Below are 13,225 nucleotides of genomic sequence, written 5' to 3' on the forward strand. Positions count from 1 at the left end.
GAATTCACGTTTTTACCTTTCATTGAAGAAAGAGAAAATATAGGGTCTATTAGACCCAGATCAATAAATGATCCAATTACCACCCTTCTTTTTTCGGAGGAGTTAAAAAAAATACTATGATGGCCCCGTTGCTTTATTGCTTTATATATTTATTTCGTCTGTGATTCAGCAATCCCAAAGTTTCTTTTTTTGTACTTTTTCATAACATAAATATTATTCGCAGCCTTCCGGTGTGAAAAAAAAGTTTGTGACGCTGAAATGGGCCCCCGATAGCTAACTAAGATAAAATTAGCTAAGAGAAAATTGGAAATACCCCTTATCTCATACTACTCTTTCGATACATAATCTAATATTTTGAAAAAAAAAATTCATATCGAATTCGAAGTGCCATGCTATTATTACTTATTAATTCATATTTCATATGGCGAAGGCATAGTCTTCTTTTTTTTTCTTGCAAATCAAAAAAAATCATTGGCGCCAAGCGTGAGGGAATGCTAGACGTTTAGTAATTTCTCCTCCGACTAGGATAAAAGATCCCATTGAAGCAGCCAATCCCATGCATATTGTCTGTACATCTGGTTGCACAAATTGCATAGTATCATAAATAGCCACTCCAGGTATTACCCATCCGCCAGGAGAGTTTATAAACAAATAAAGATCTTTGGTATCACTCTCTATACTGAGATATACCATAAGACCAATAAGTTGATTTGAGATTTCGCTATCAACCTCTTGGCCTAAAAAAAGCAATCTTTCTCGATAAAGTCGGTTGGTTAGGATAAAATCAAATTGTATCCTTTAGGAGCCGTACAGGCACCTTTTGATGCATACGGTTCGCCAAAAATTGCGAACAAAATCAATGCGTAGATTCCAGCCCTCTTGCTTTTTTCATATTTCATAGCAGACTTTTTATAACTTCTAAGAAAGAGCCTTTTTTCTTCCGTTTTTAAAGAAAGATGAGTTTTGGCCCTTTTCCTATAATCCTATAATATAAAAAAAATTAACTAAGCTTATCGGACTAACTTCTCATTGATGTTTTTTTTCATCGAGATAAAATCCAAATCGCGATGCGTTTTCTTGTTCCTGAATGGGCTTCTTCCATTTTTTATTCAATTTAGGTTTAGGCTCTACTCCGAGTAAAGATCTGCCCGATTTAGATTTGCACATATAGGACAAATCAACCAAATACCGCGTCTTTTTCTACGACTTCCTTTTTTTTTCAATTCATTTCTTTCATGTCTTCCATCAAATATTCAACGTATTAATCATATTATTCTTATTCGACTGATTAACAGTTGAGATCGCTCCTATTTAGAATTTATTTCTAAATAGAGTCATTTATGATATAAGTGGTAATCATCGATATATTACCAATTTGGTTTTTGCTAAACGGAGCCTGGATACTTCATTTTATTGGTCCAACCAAGTCAACCATAAATCATTCTAATTGATAATATTAATCTGAATACCCCCCCAAAAAATGGATCTAATTCCACTTCATTGCACTTCACGCTACAAATTCTTGACAATTCAATCAATTTTTTTGGGCGAAACAGAGGATATCTCGATCGGGAGAGAGAATGGGGAAATCCCATATGGCCCAATATATCTTACAAGTCGCACTATACGTCAACCCAAGATGCATCTTCCTCTCCAGGACTTCGAAAAGGCACTTTTGGAACACCAATAGGCATTAAATGAAAGAAAAAAGAATTAAGTACTCTATTTCACTTTGATGTGGAAGCGTAACAATGGGTTTATTGTCTTAATATAATAATATTGGCCTTTATCATACTTTATTTATTATTTATTCTATTTTATACATAGATTGAATAAGGTCATAAAATAGAAAATAAAATAAATAAAGGTAAAGAAAGACAGAATGAATAAAAATAAAGGAAAATTTTTACGAATAGGTCCTTTGAATGATGAACAAATATGGATACGTTCGTTCATAGAAAATAGGCTTAAGGTTAACCCCCATTGCGTCTTGGTACTTATCGGATATAGAATAGATCTGCTTCTCTTTTTTCCTATCAACCGAATTGTTCCATTATTACTAAAAGAATAGAACAAATATTAATCCTTTCTCCGTAATAATACACTGAAAGGGAGGAGGGCGATAGCATAGTTTTTTTCCAATGCAATAAAGTTACATCGTGTCTATTTTTCGTTGATAAAGGGGTATTTCCATGGGTTTGCCTTGGTATCGTGTTCATACCGTCGTATTGAATGATCCCGGCCGTTTACTTTCTGTTCATATAATGCATACAGCTTTAGTTGCTGGTTGGGCCGGTTCTATGGCTCTATATGAATTAGCAGTTTTTGATCCCTCTGACCCCGTTCTTGATCCAATGTGGAGACAAGGTATGTTCGTTATACCCTTCATGACTCGTTTAGGAATAACTAATTCATGGGGCGGTTGGAGTATTACAGGAGGGACTATAACGAATCCGGGTCTTTGGAGTTACGAAGGTGTAGCCGGAGCGCATATCGTGTTTTCTGGCTTGTGCTTCTTGGCAGCTATCTGGCATTGGGTGTATTGGGATCTAGAAATATTTTGTGATGAACGTACAGGAAAACCTTCTTTGGATTTGCCCAAGATCTTTGGAATTCATTTATTTCTTTCAGGAGTGGCTTGTTTTGGGTTTGGCGCATTTCATGTAACAGGATTATATGGTCCTGGAATATGGGTGTCCGACCCTTATGGACTAACCGGAAAGGTACAACCTGTAAATCCAGCGTGGGGCGTAGAAGGTTTTGATCCTTTTGTTCCAGGAGGAATAGCCTCTCATCATATTGCAGCAGGGACATTGGGCATATTAGCGGGCTTATTCCATCTTAGTGTCCGTCCGCCCCAACGTCTATACAAAGGATTACGTATGGGAAATATTGAAACCGTCCTTTCCAGTAGTATCGCTGCTGTCTTTTTTGCAGCTTTTGTTGTTGCTGGAACTATGTGGTATGGTTCAGCAACTACCCCCATCGAATTATTTGGTCCTACTCGTTATCAATGGGATCAGGGATACTTCCAGCAAGAAATATATCGAAGAGTTAGTGCTGGGCTAGCCGAAAATCAAAGTTTATCAGAAGCTTGGTCTAAAATTCCTGAAAAATTAGCTTTTTATGATTACATCGGCAATAATCCGGCGAAAGGGGGATTATTCAGAGCGGGTTCAATGGACAACGGGGATGGAATAGCTGTTGGGTGGTTAGGACACCCTATCTTTAGAGATAAAGAAGGGCGTGAACTTTTTGTACGTCGTATGCCTACTTTTTTTGAAACATTTCCGGTTGTTTTGGTAGACGGAGATGGAATTGTTAGAGCCGATGTTCCTTTTAGAAGGGCAGAATCGAAATATAGTGTTGAACAAGTAGGCGTAACTGTTGAGTTCTATGGCGGCGAACTTAATGGAGTGAGTTATAGCGATCCCGCGACTGTCAAAAAATATGCTAGACGCGCTCAATTGGGTGAAATTTTTGAATTAGATCGTGCTACTTTGAAATCCGACGGTGTTTTTCGTAGCAGTCCAAGAGGTTGGTTTACTTTTGGGCATGCTTCGTTTGCTCTGCTCTTCTTCTTCGGACACATTTGGCATGGTGCTAGAACCCTGTTCAGAGATGTTTTTGCTGGTATTGATCCAGATTTGGATGCTCAGGTGGAATTTGGAGCATTCCAAAAACTTGGAGATCCAACTACAAGAAGACAAGTAGTCTGATGCAACACTGCTTCGTTACTTTTCGCTTCTATTTTCTGTTTGCGATTTGACATAGGTACTGGAGAAATCTTGATTTAAATCGCTGCCTTTTCTTTGACTCTTGTTCTTTCTTTATCCGGGGGATCATCCCAAATAAACAAAACAGGTATGGAAGCTATAATTGTAAACCACGATCGAATTTATGGAAGCATTGGTTTATACATTCCTCTTAGTATCGACTTTAGGGATCATTTTTTTCGCTATCTTTTTTCGGGAACCACCTAAAGTTCCAACTAAAAAAACAAAATGATTTTTCATTATCTTAATTGAAGTAATCAGCCTCCCAATATTGGGAGGCTGATTACTTCAACTAGTCCCCGTGTTCTTCGAACGGATCTCTTAGTTGTTGAGAGGGTTGCCCAAAGGCAGTATATAGGGCGTACCCCGTAAAACTTACAAGTAACCCAGATATAGAGATGGCGACTAGGGTTGCTGTTTCCATTATTATATAATTTCAAGACCACAATGGATCTATGCTAAGATCGTTTATTTACAACGGAATGGTATACAAAGTCAACAGATCTCAATGAATACAAAATAAGATTTATGGCTACACAAACCGTTGAGGATAGTTCTAGATCTGGTCCAAGACGAACTGTTGTAGGGGATTTATTGAAACCATTGAATTCAGAATATGGTAAAGTAGCTCCTGGATGGGGAACGACTCCTTTGATGGGTGTTGCAATGGCTCTATTTGCAGTATTCCTATCCATTATTTTGGAGATTTATAATTCTTCCGTTTTACTTGACGGAATTTCAATGAATTAGACTCACAAGAACCACGAAGTCCTAGCCTTTTCAATACAAAAAGTGAAGTGAAGCATTTAGGTCTCGGATTTTTAGCCTATTCTGTTTTGGTAGTTCGACCGTGAAATTTCTTTCTTTCTGTATTGTATTTCCGGAATATGAGTGTGTGACTTGTTATAATTGATCCTATTGAGACTACAGAGAATGGGTCTGTCATCTTGATAAAGATGGTTTTACCTCGTCAGATATTCATTCTAGTATCTGGAGCACGGAATATATGAAATAGATCACGAAGTATTCGGACTATGATTCGTACTTAATATTCAGACCTCGTAACCGGACTCTTTTCCAAAGAAAAAGTTATATATTTATTCTAAATCGAAAGATTTTTCTTCTTTTAAACTCTTGTTTATGCATATTTTGATCAAAGGACAAACGCTTCTTTGTATTTTCTTTTTTTAGTCATTATATCTATTCTATTCATTGAATAAGTGATCATCCAAGGGTTCTTACTCAGGGAATCTTTGGACTTTGAATTGAAGGTTTTATTGAATCATCGTGGTTCTAGTATGAATCTGAGGTTTCAATTGATTCGTAGGGTCTTAACAAGAGAATTCCTATCAATAATAAAGAAAACAAGAATAAAGCCACATTACATACAAATACCAAATCAAAAAAAGAACTCAAATAGGTAATATAGAAGATTCAAGAGGCCTGTAACGATCAACACAAGATAAAGACGAATGAGCCGACTTGACTTTTTGGCATTTAACCACAAAAAAAAAGAACTTTCGGATTTTTATTCTTTAGATAATATTGAATGAGAGAATTAAGAAGTTTCGAACTTTCTATTACATATCCGTTTCAACCAGTATTGGGGTGTTTTTGTTTGAGCTGTACGAGATGAAATTCTCATATACGGTTCTTGGAGGGGGAGTCCTCTTGGTTTACCTATCTCAATAAAGTCTATGATTGGTTCGAAGAACGTCTTGAGATTCAGGCGATTGCAGATGATATAACTAGTAAATACGTTCCTCCTCATGTCAACATATTTTATTGTCTAGGAGGAATTACGCTTACTTGTTTTTTAGTACAAGTAGCTACGGGATTTGCTATGACTTTTTACTATCGTCCGACCGTTACTGAGGCCTTTGCTTCTGTTCAATACATAATGACTGAAGCTAACTTTGGTTGGTTAATCCGATCAGTTCATCGATGGTCGGCAAGTATGATGGTCCTAATGATGATCCTGCACGTATTTCGTGTATATCTCACTGGTGGTTTTAAAAAACCTCGCGAATTGACTTGGGTTACTGGTGTGGTTCTGGCTGTATTGACCGCATCTTTTGGTGTAACAGGGTATTCCTTACCTTGGGATCAAATTGGTTATTGGGCAGTCAAAATTGTAACAGGTGTACCAGAAGCTATTCCTGTAATAGGATCGCCCTTGGTAGAGTTATTACGCGGAAGTGCTAGTGTGGGACAATCCACTTTGACCCGTTTTTATAGTTTACATACTTTTGTATTACCTCTTCTGACTGCCGTATTTATGTTAATGCATTTCCTAATGATACGTAAGCAAGGTATTTCTGGTCCTTTATAGAGAATATAGATAGAGAAATATAGATCATAGATATTTGTAATCAATCATTTATCTTATTACTTTGGGAAGGAACAATAGTATTTCATTGCTACAAATATGGATTATTGAAAAAAAAATAAGACATGTATTTGGATATTTCCCTTCAACTCCACAATATTGTATTATTTATTTGACATGAATAGTTGAAGGGAATTCTATGAAGAGAAAATGGATTATGGGAGTGTGTGACTTGAACTATTGATTGGGCCGTGCAGAAATATGCTTTTATCTGCTACATTGGAATTCACAATCAAATGTGTCTTTGTTCCAACCGCCGTGTAAGCCCCATACAGAGGATAGGCTGGTTCGCTTGAAGAGAATCTTTTCTATGATCAGACTCGACGATGTCATGTCGTGCATGAGCAGGCTCCGTAAGATCCAGTAGAATAAGTGATGTGGCATAATCATAATTCAGATTATGTTTTTAGCTATGTTTTACTTATTTAATAGAATAATTAATAGTTGTAAATGCGTTCATTTCCTCTGCATCGACCCGATTTATAATACTATCGGAGTGAAACACGGGATCTAAAGAAAAGTAGAGGCTAAACTATATTAGTAACAAGTAAACCCTTTGTATGTGAAAAATCTCAATATATTTTGATTTTGGAAATTAAGAGTGAATCGCAAGGTCTGAGACGACCCAGAAAGCACGAAATCATGATCAACTTTGTAAGCTGACTTGGGTATTGAGCATTTACCTGTAAGAATTGAATTCCTCACAATGGCTAGTTGCAACAACTTCGTAACCAGGAATCGGGTAAATTATTTCTTACATGTAGAATCATTGATATATGTGTGGATAACATATATATTTTTTTTATATATGTTTTCATTTAGTTTGGTTGATTCTTGCTCGAGCTGGATGATGAAAAATTATCATGTCCGGTTCCTTCGGGGGATGGATTTATAAGAATTCACCTATCCCAATAACAAAAAAACCTGACTTGAATGATCCTGTATTAAGAGCTAAATTGGCTAAAGGTATGGGTCATAATTATTATGGGGAACCCGCATGGCCCAATGATCTTTTATATATTTTTCCAGTAGTAATTCTCGGTACTATTGCCTGTAACGTAGGCTTAGCGGTTTTAGAGCCATCAATGATTGGTGAACCCGCAGATCCATTTGCAACTCCTTTGGAAATATTACCTGAATGGTATTTCTTTCCCGTATTTCAAATACTTCGTACAGTACCCAACAAATTATTGGGTGTTCTTTTAATGGTTTCAGTACCCGCGGGATTATTAACAGTACCTTTTTTGGAAAATGTTAATAAATTCCAAAATCCATTTCGTCGTCCAGTAGCGACAACCGTCTTTTTGATTGGTACCGCAGTGGCCCTGTGGTTGGGTATTGGAGCAACATTACCGATTGATAAATCCCTAACTTTAGGTCTTTTTTAATTAAATTGATTCAATTGTAATGTAAAATAACAAACACGACGGGGGTATCTAGTATCTAGGGAGTAGTCGCTTCAAAGCAAATTCTCCCTAGATACATCTATTTAATTAAATTCGGATCCGAATAGAATATATGGATTGTGCTGAAAGTTCAAAACCCATATATTATTTTTTTTTGTTATTTATTTAGAAAATAACAAAAAAAAGATGAAATAAATCCAATGGATTTCAATTTCAAACTTATGGATTTCAATTTCAAACTTATTTTTTGGTAAATTCATTTCAAACTTTTCTATTTCTTTTCTAGAATGCTTAATATCTGTTTTACATCTTCTGTGCGAAAATGTTCAATTTTCATAAGGTCTTCTTGACTGTTATTTAAAAGGTCCAATAATGTATGTATATTGGACTTTTTGAGACAATTATAGATTCTGGGAGGCAATTCTAATTGGTCAATAAAAATATATTGAAATGCTATTTCTGTTTTCTTTTTTCTTAGTTTAGCCAATCTATCATGAAAAGGAAAAAAGGGTAAAGTAACCTTGTGTTGATTGTTCTCTAAATAGAACTTTTCTTCTTCCGCATGTAGAAAAGGAATAAATAAATTAATCAAATTTCGGGAGGCTTCGTGAAGTGCTTCTTTAGGAGTTAAACTTCCATTTGTCCAGATTTCTAGAAAAAGTATCTCTTGTTTTTCATTCCCAGTCCCATAAGAATGAATACTATGATTCGCATTTTGAACAGGCATGAATACAGCATCGATAGGATAACTTCCGTCTTGAAAGTTATTTGGCGTTTTTATACCATATCCTCGATTTCTCTCGATTTGTAATCCAATACGCAAATCAATTGGCTCCGTTAGGCTAGCTATATGCTGTGTATTATCAACGATTTCCACAGAGGGCGGTAAAACGATGTCTTGAGCAGTTACATATCCGGGACCTTTGACACAAATAAAGGCGTCGCGAGTTCCATACAGATTACTTCTTAATACAATCTCTTTCAAATTCATTAAAATTTCATGTACTGATTCTTGAATACCTACTATGGTAGAATATTCATGTGGTATTTTCTCAGATTTTGCACGTGTAATACATGTTCCTTCTATTTCTCCAAGCAAAGCTCTTCGCATCGCAATGCCTATTGTGTCGGCTTGACCTTTCATAAGTGGAGACAGAATAAAACGTCCATAATAAAGACGCTTACTGTCTGTTCTTGATTCAACACACTTCCACTGTAGTGTCCGAGTAGATACTTTTACTTTCTCTCGAACCATAATAATATTATTTGATCAGATCATTGAATCATTTATTTCTCTTGAAATCTTTTCAGTCTTTATTTCTATTTCTACACACGTCTTTTTTTAGGAGGTCTACACCCATTATGTGGCATAGGGGTTACATCCCGTACGAAACTTAATAGTATACCACTTCTACGAATAGCTCGTAATGCCGCATCTCTTCCGAGCCCAGGGCCTTTTATCATAACTTCGGCTCGTTGCATACCTTGATCCACTACTGCTCGAATAGCATTTCCCGCTGCGGTTTGAGCAGCAAAAGGCGTCCCTCTTCTTGTACCCCGGAATCCACAAGTCCCGGCAGAGGACCAAGAAATCACCCGACCCCGTACATCTGTAACAGTCACAATGGTATTGTTGAAACTTGCTTGAACATGAATAACTCCCTTTGGTATTCTACGTGCATTTTTACGTGAACCACTGCGTACATTCTTACGCGAACCAACTCTTGGTATAGGCTTTGCCATATTTTATCATTTCATAAAGATAAGTCAGAGATATATGGATATATCCATTTCATGTCAAAACAGATTCTTTTTTATTTGTTTATTGGTTCTTTTATGGAAGTCCCTTTTAGTTTTAGAAAAATTATCCTTGTCTTTGTTTATGTCTCGGGTTGGAACAAATTACTATAATTCGTCCCCTCCTACGGATTAGTCGACACTTTTCACAAATTTTACGAACAGAAGCTCTTATTTTCATAGTTGTTATTCCTTAACTTAATTCCGAATTTCCTTATTGGAAGAAAATAAGTTTCTTGAAGTTTTTGAACCTTGAATTGTATCCGCATGAAAAGAATGTTGAAAAACCCATCTAATCATTTGAATCCTTGTTGTGGAGTTGATAAATTAGATGGCCCCTGGTTGAATCATAAGGACTTACCTCAATTTGGATTTCCCTAGTATACGTATAAAACTCTGTTGGATCCTTCCTGAAACATAACCTAGAATCAGATCTTTATTATCTAAACCAACCCGGAGCATGCCATTTTGAAATGGTTCAGTAATTAACCCTTCATGAATTCCTTATTTTTTTTTCATTCCAGGTAAAACCCCTTAAAGTATCAACTAATGTCGGAGGAGTGATATTAGGCAACCCTTCTTTTTTTCTACAAATGGGAAGTCCGGATACAATTCGGATATCAGAAAGATTACCATATAAAACACAAAATCTCTCCGCCGATTCCTTCTCGTCGAGCCTCTCGGTCTGTCATTATACCTCGAGAAGTAGAAAGGATTACAATCCCCATCCCACCTAAAATTCTCGGAATTTGTTGATAGTTAGAATAGATTCGTAGACCAGGGCGACTGATCCGTTTTAAATTTAAAATAGTTCTATATGGTTCTTTCCTATTTCGTCTATGTCGTAGGGTTAAAACCAAAAAATATTTGTTGTTTTCCCGATGTTTCCTTACGTTTTCGATAAAACCTTCTCTTAAAAGTATTTTAACAATGTTTTCGGTGATGTTAGTAGATGCTATCCGAACCGTTCCCTTTCTATTCATGTCAGCATTTCGTATAGAGGTTATTATATCAGCAATAGTGTCCCTACCCATGATAAACTAAAATTATTGTTGCCCCCGAATTTTGATATAATCAACATGTTCTTTTTCTTTCTATTCTTTTTCTTTATATATTTATATAATTTATATATATATATATGAATTATATTAAATATATATTATATTAATATATGAATGAATAAAATTAATATATTGAATATTATATTAATATTAATAAGGGTATATGCGTGAGACATAATCTACTAATTAATCTATTTGATTTAAAGACTGACTATAACTATATTCAGGTCTCATCTTATAATACCTCAGGAGCTAATGAAACTATTTTAGTGAAATTTAACTGTCTCAATTCCCGGGGGATCGCACCAAAAATTCGAGTTCCTTTTGGATTTCCTTCTTGATCAATGACAACTGCGGCATTGTCATCATAGCGTATTATCATCCCATTGTTACGTTTGAGTTCTTTACAAGTACGTACAATTACGGCTCTGATCACTTCGGATCTTTCTAGAGGCGTATTTGGTACTGCTTCCTTGATCACAGCAACAATAACGTCACCAATATGAGCATATCGGCGATTACTAGCTCCTATGATTCGGATACACATCAATTCTCGGGCCCCGCTGTTGTCTGCTACATTCAAATGGGTCTGAGGTTGAATCATATCATTTTTAAAAATCTGTTCTTTAAATGCAAAGGACGAAGTAAAAAAAAAAAAAGAAATATTGTTTGTCAAAAAAAAGAAAACTGCAATTTTTTTATCTCTAAGACTTCTTTCTTTTGTGATTCCACATTTCTATCCCGAAATAATGAATTGAGTTTTTATAGGCATTTTGGACGCCGCTATTGAAATAGCCCTTCTAGCTATATTTTCGGCTACTCCGCTCATTTCATAAAGTATTCTACCCGGTTTAACGACAGCTACCCAATATTCGGGAGATCCTTTCCCCGAACCCATACGTGTTTCCGTCGGTCTTAGCGTAACTGGTTTGTCTGGAAATATGCGTACCCATATTTTTCCACCACGGCGTATATTTCGTGTCATTGCTCGTCGCCCTGCTTCGATTTGCCTAGATGTGATCCAAGTGGGTTCAAGTGCTTGCAGAGCATATCGGCCGAAACAAATACGATTACCTCGATAAGATATTCCTTTCAGTCTTCCTCTATGTTGTTTACGGAATCTGGTTCTTTTTGGGTTATAGTTGATGGTTGTTTCGAAATTCCATCTCTACTACAGAACTGGACGTGAGAGTTTCTTCTCATCCAGCTCCTCGCGAATGAAAGGACTAAAAAAGATTGTATTAAGATATACATGTAGTTTATGAATAATAGACTTCATCATGTGATTCTTTGAGATTTTATCTAATCTATTCTAAATTTGTATATCTTTTTTGGAAATAGAATTCATTTTTTAATTCTATTTATGGATAATGTAATGTCGTTTTTGTTGGAGTTATAATGTTATAACGAATCGTTATTTTGTTTGCCTTTTTTTATTTTATCATATTGAATCGACCAAAATTGATCAATTCAATAAAATAAACTTTTCGCGGGCGAATATTTACTCTTTCAATATCTATTTCGGTTTTAGGGCTAGCCCATGACCTCTCAGAATCAGAATAAGAATAGATAAATTGGTTTCTGGTTTGTTCCGCCATCCCACCCAATGAATCATTAGGATTCATTTTCAATAGAATCTTATGCATTCATGGGTTCCGTCGTTCCCATCGCTTCTTGATTAATGTTTAGGTCTGAATTCTACAATGGAGCCCCTAATGAAATTTCTTAATTTGTTCTTGAGTCAATCTTCTCAGTTTTTATTGGCTCAAGGCTCTTCATTTTTTTTTTATAGTTCTATGAACAGATTTATATAATTATGCATGAATCTGTATTGATGCTTTATTACATTGCCCTTTAGGAGATGATCTCATAGACCTTACATATCGGAATCATATATCATTGATATTTGTTTTTTTCTCTTTCTCTCATACTTCCATTTATCTGCATACTTTTCGATTTTGCTTCACAACTTATAATTAGATTTCTTTTTCTTTTTTTTTTTTATGGAAAAAAAATTCAGTTGCTACAATGATATGACCAATATATCATATCTTGACTGATTCTTTGGATCCAGATAATGCGAAGCAATGAGTTGGTTATTCGTGCTTGCTATAGCTATTAGTTCCTAATATAATTATAGGTCAGTTCATTTTTTTGAATTCTAATGCTAAAAATAAAAAAAAAACCAACGAGTCGCACACTAAGCATAGCAATTATATCAAAGGATCAATGGAATTTTTATTCAACCTTATAGAATTGTAGAATTGATCATTTTTTTTGATTGAACATAAAAAAAGAATGAAATAATTTGTCTTTTTTTTTATCACTGGATAGAACGTAAAGACAAGTAAATTCTTTTTATTCTTCGTCTACGAATATCCAAATTTTGATTCCTAATACCCCATAGATAGTTCGAACTCTATAGCAACAATAATTTATTTTAGCCTCAATGGTTTGTAGAGGAACCCTACCTTCTCTGATCCATTCAACACGTGCAATTTCTTTTCCGTCGATACGCCCTGCAATTTGCACTTGAATCCCTTTTGTATTCGCCTGCTCGGTTAATTCAATAGCTTTTTTCATTGCTTTGCGAAACGAAACTCTATTCTTTAATTGTCCGGCTATAAATTCCGCAAGAATATTAGGGTGCCCATAAGGATTTGCAATTCTGATAATAGCAATGTTGAGTTTTCGGTTCACACAATTAAGTTCTTTTTGTACATTCCTCTGTAATTCTTCGATTCTTTGCGGCTTATCCTCAATTAATAATTTTGGGAATCCCATATATATTATGAC

The sequence above is a fragment of the Carica papaya genome, chromosome 8 (genome assembly GCF_054855325.1).
Source record: "Carica papaya isolate Zhongbai chromosome 8, ASM5485532v1, whole genome shotgun sequence".
NCBI classification, from domain to species: Eukaryota; Viridiplantae; Streptophyta; class Magnoliopsida; order Brassicales; family Caricaceae; genus Carica; species Carica papaya.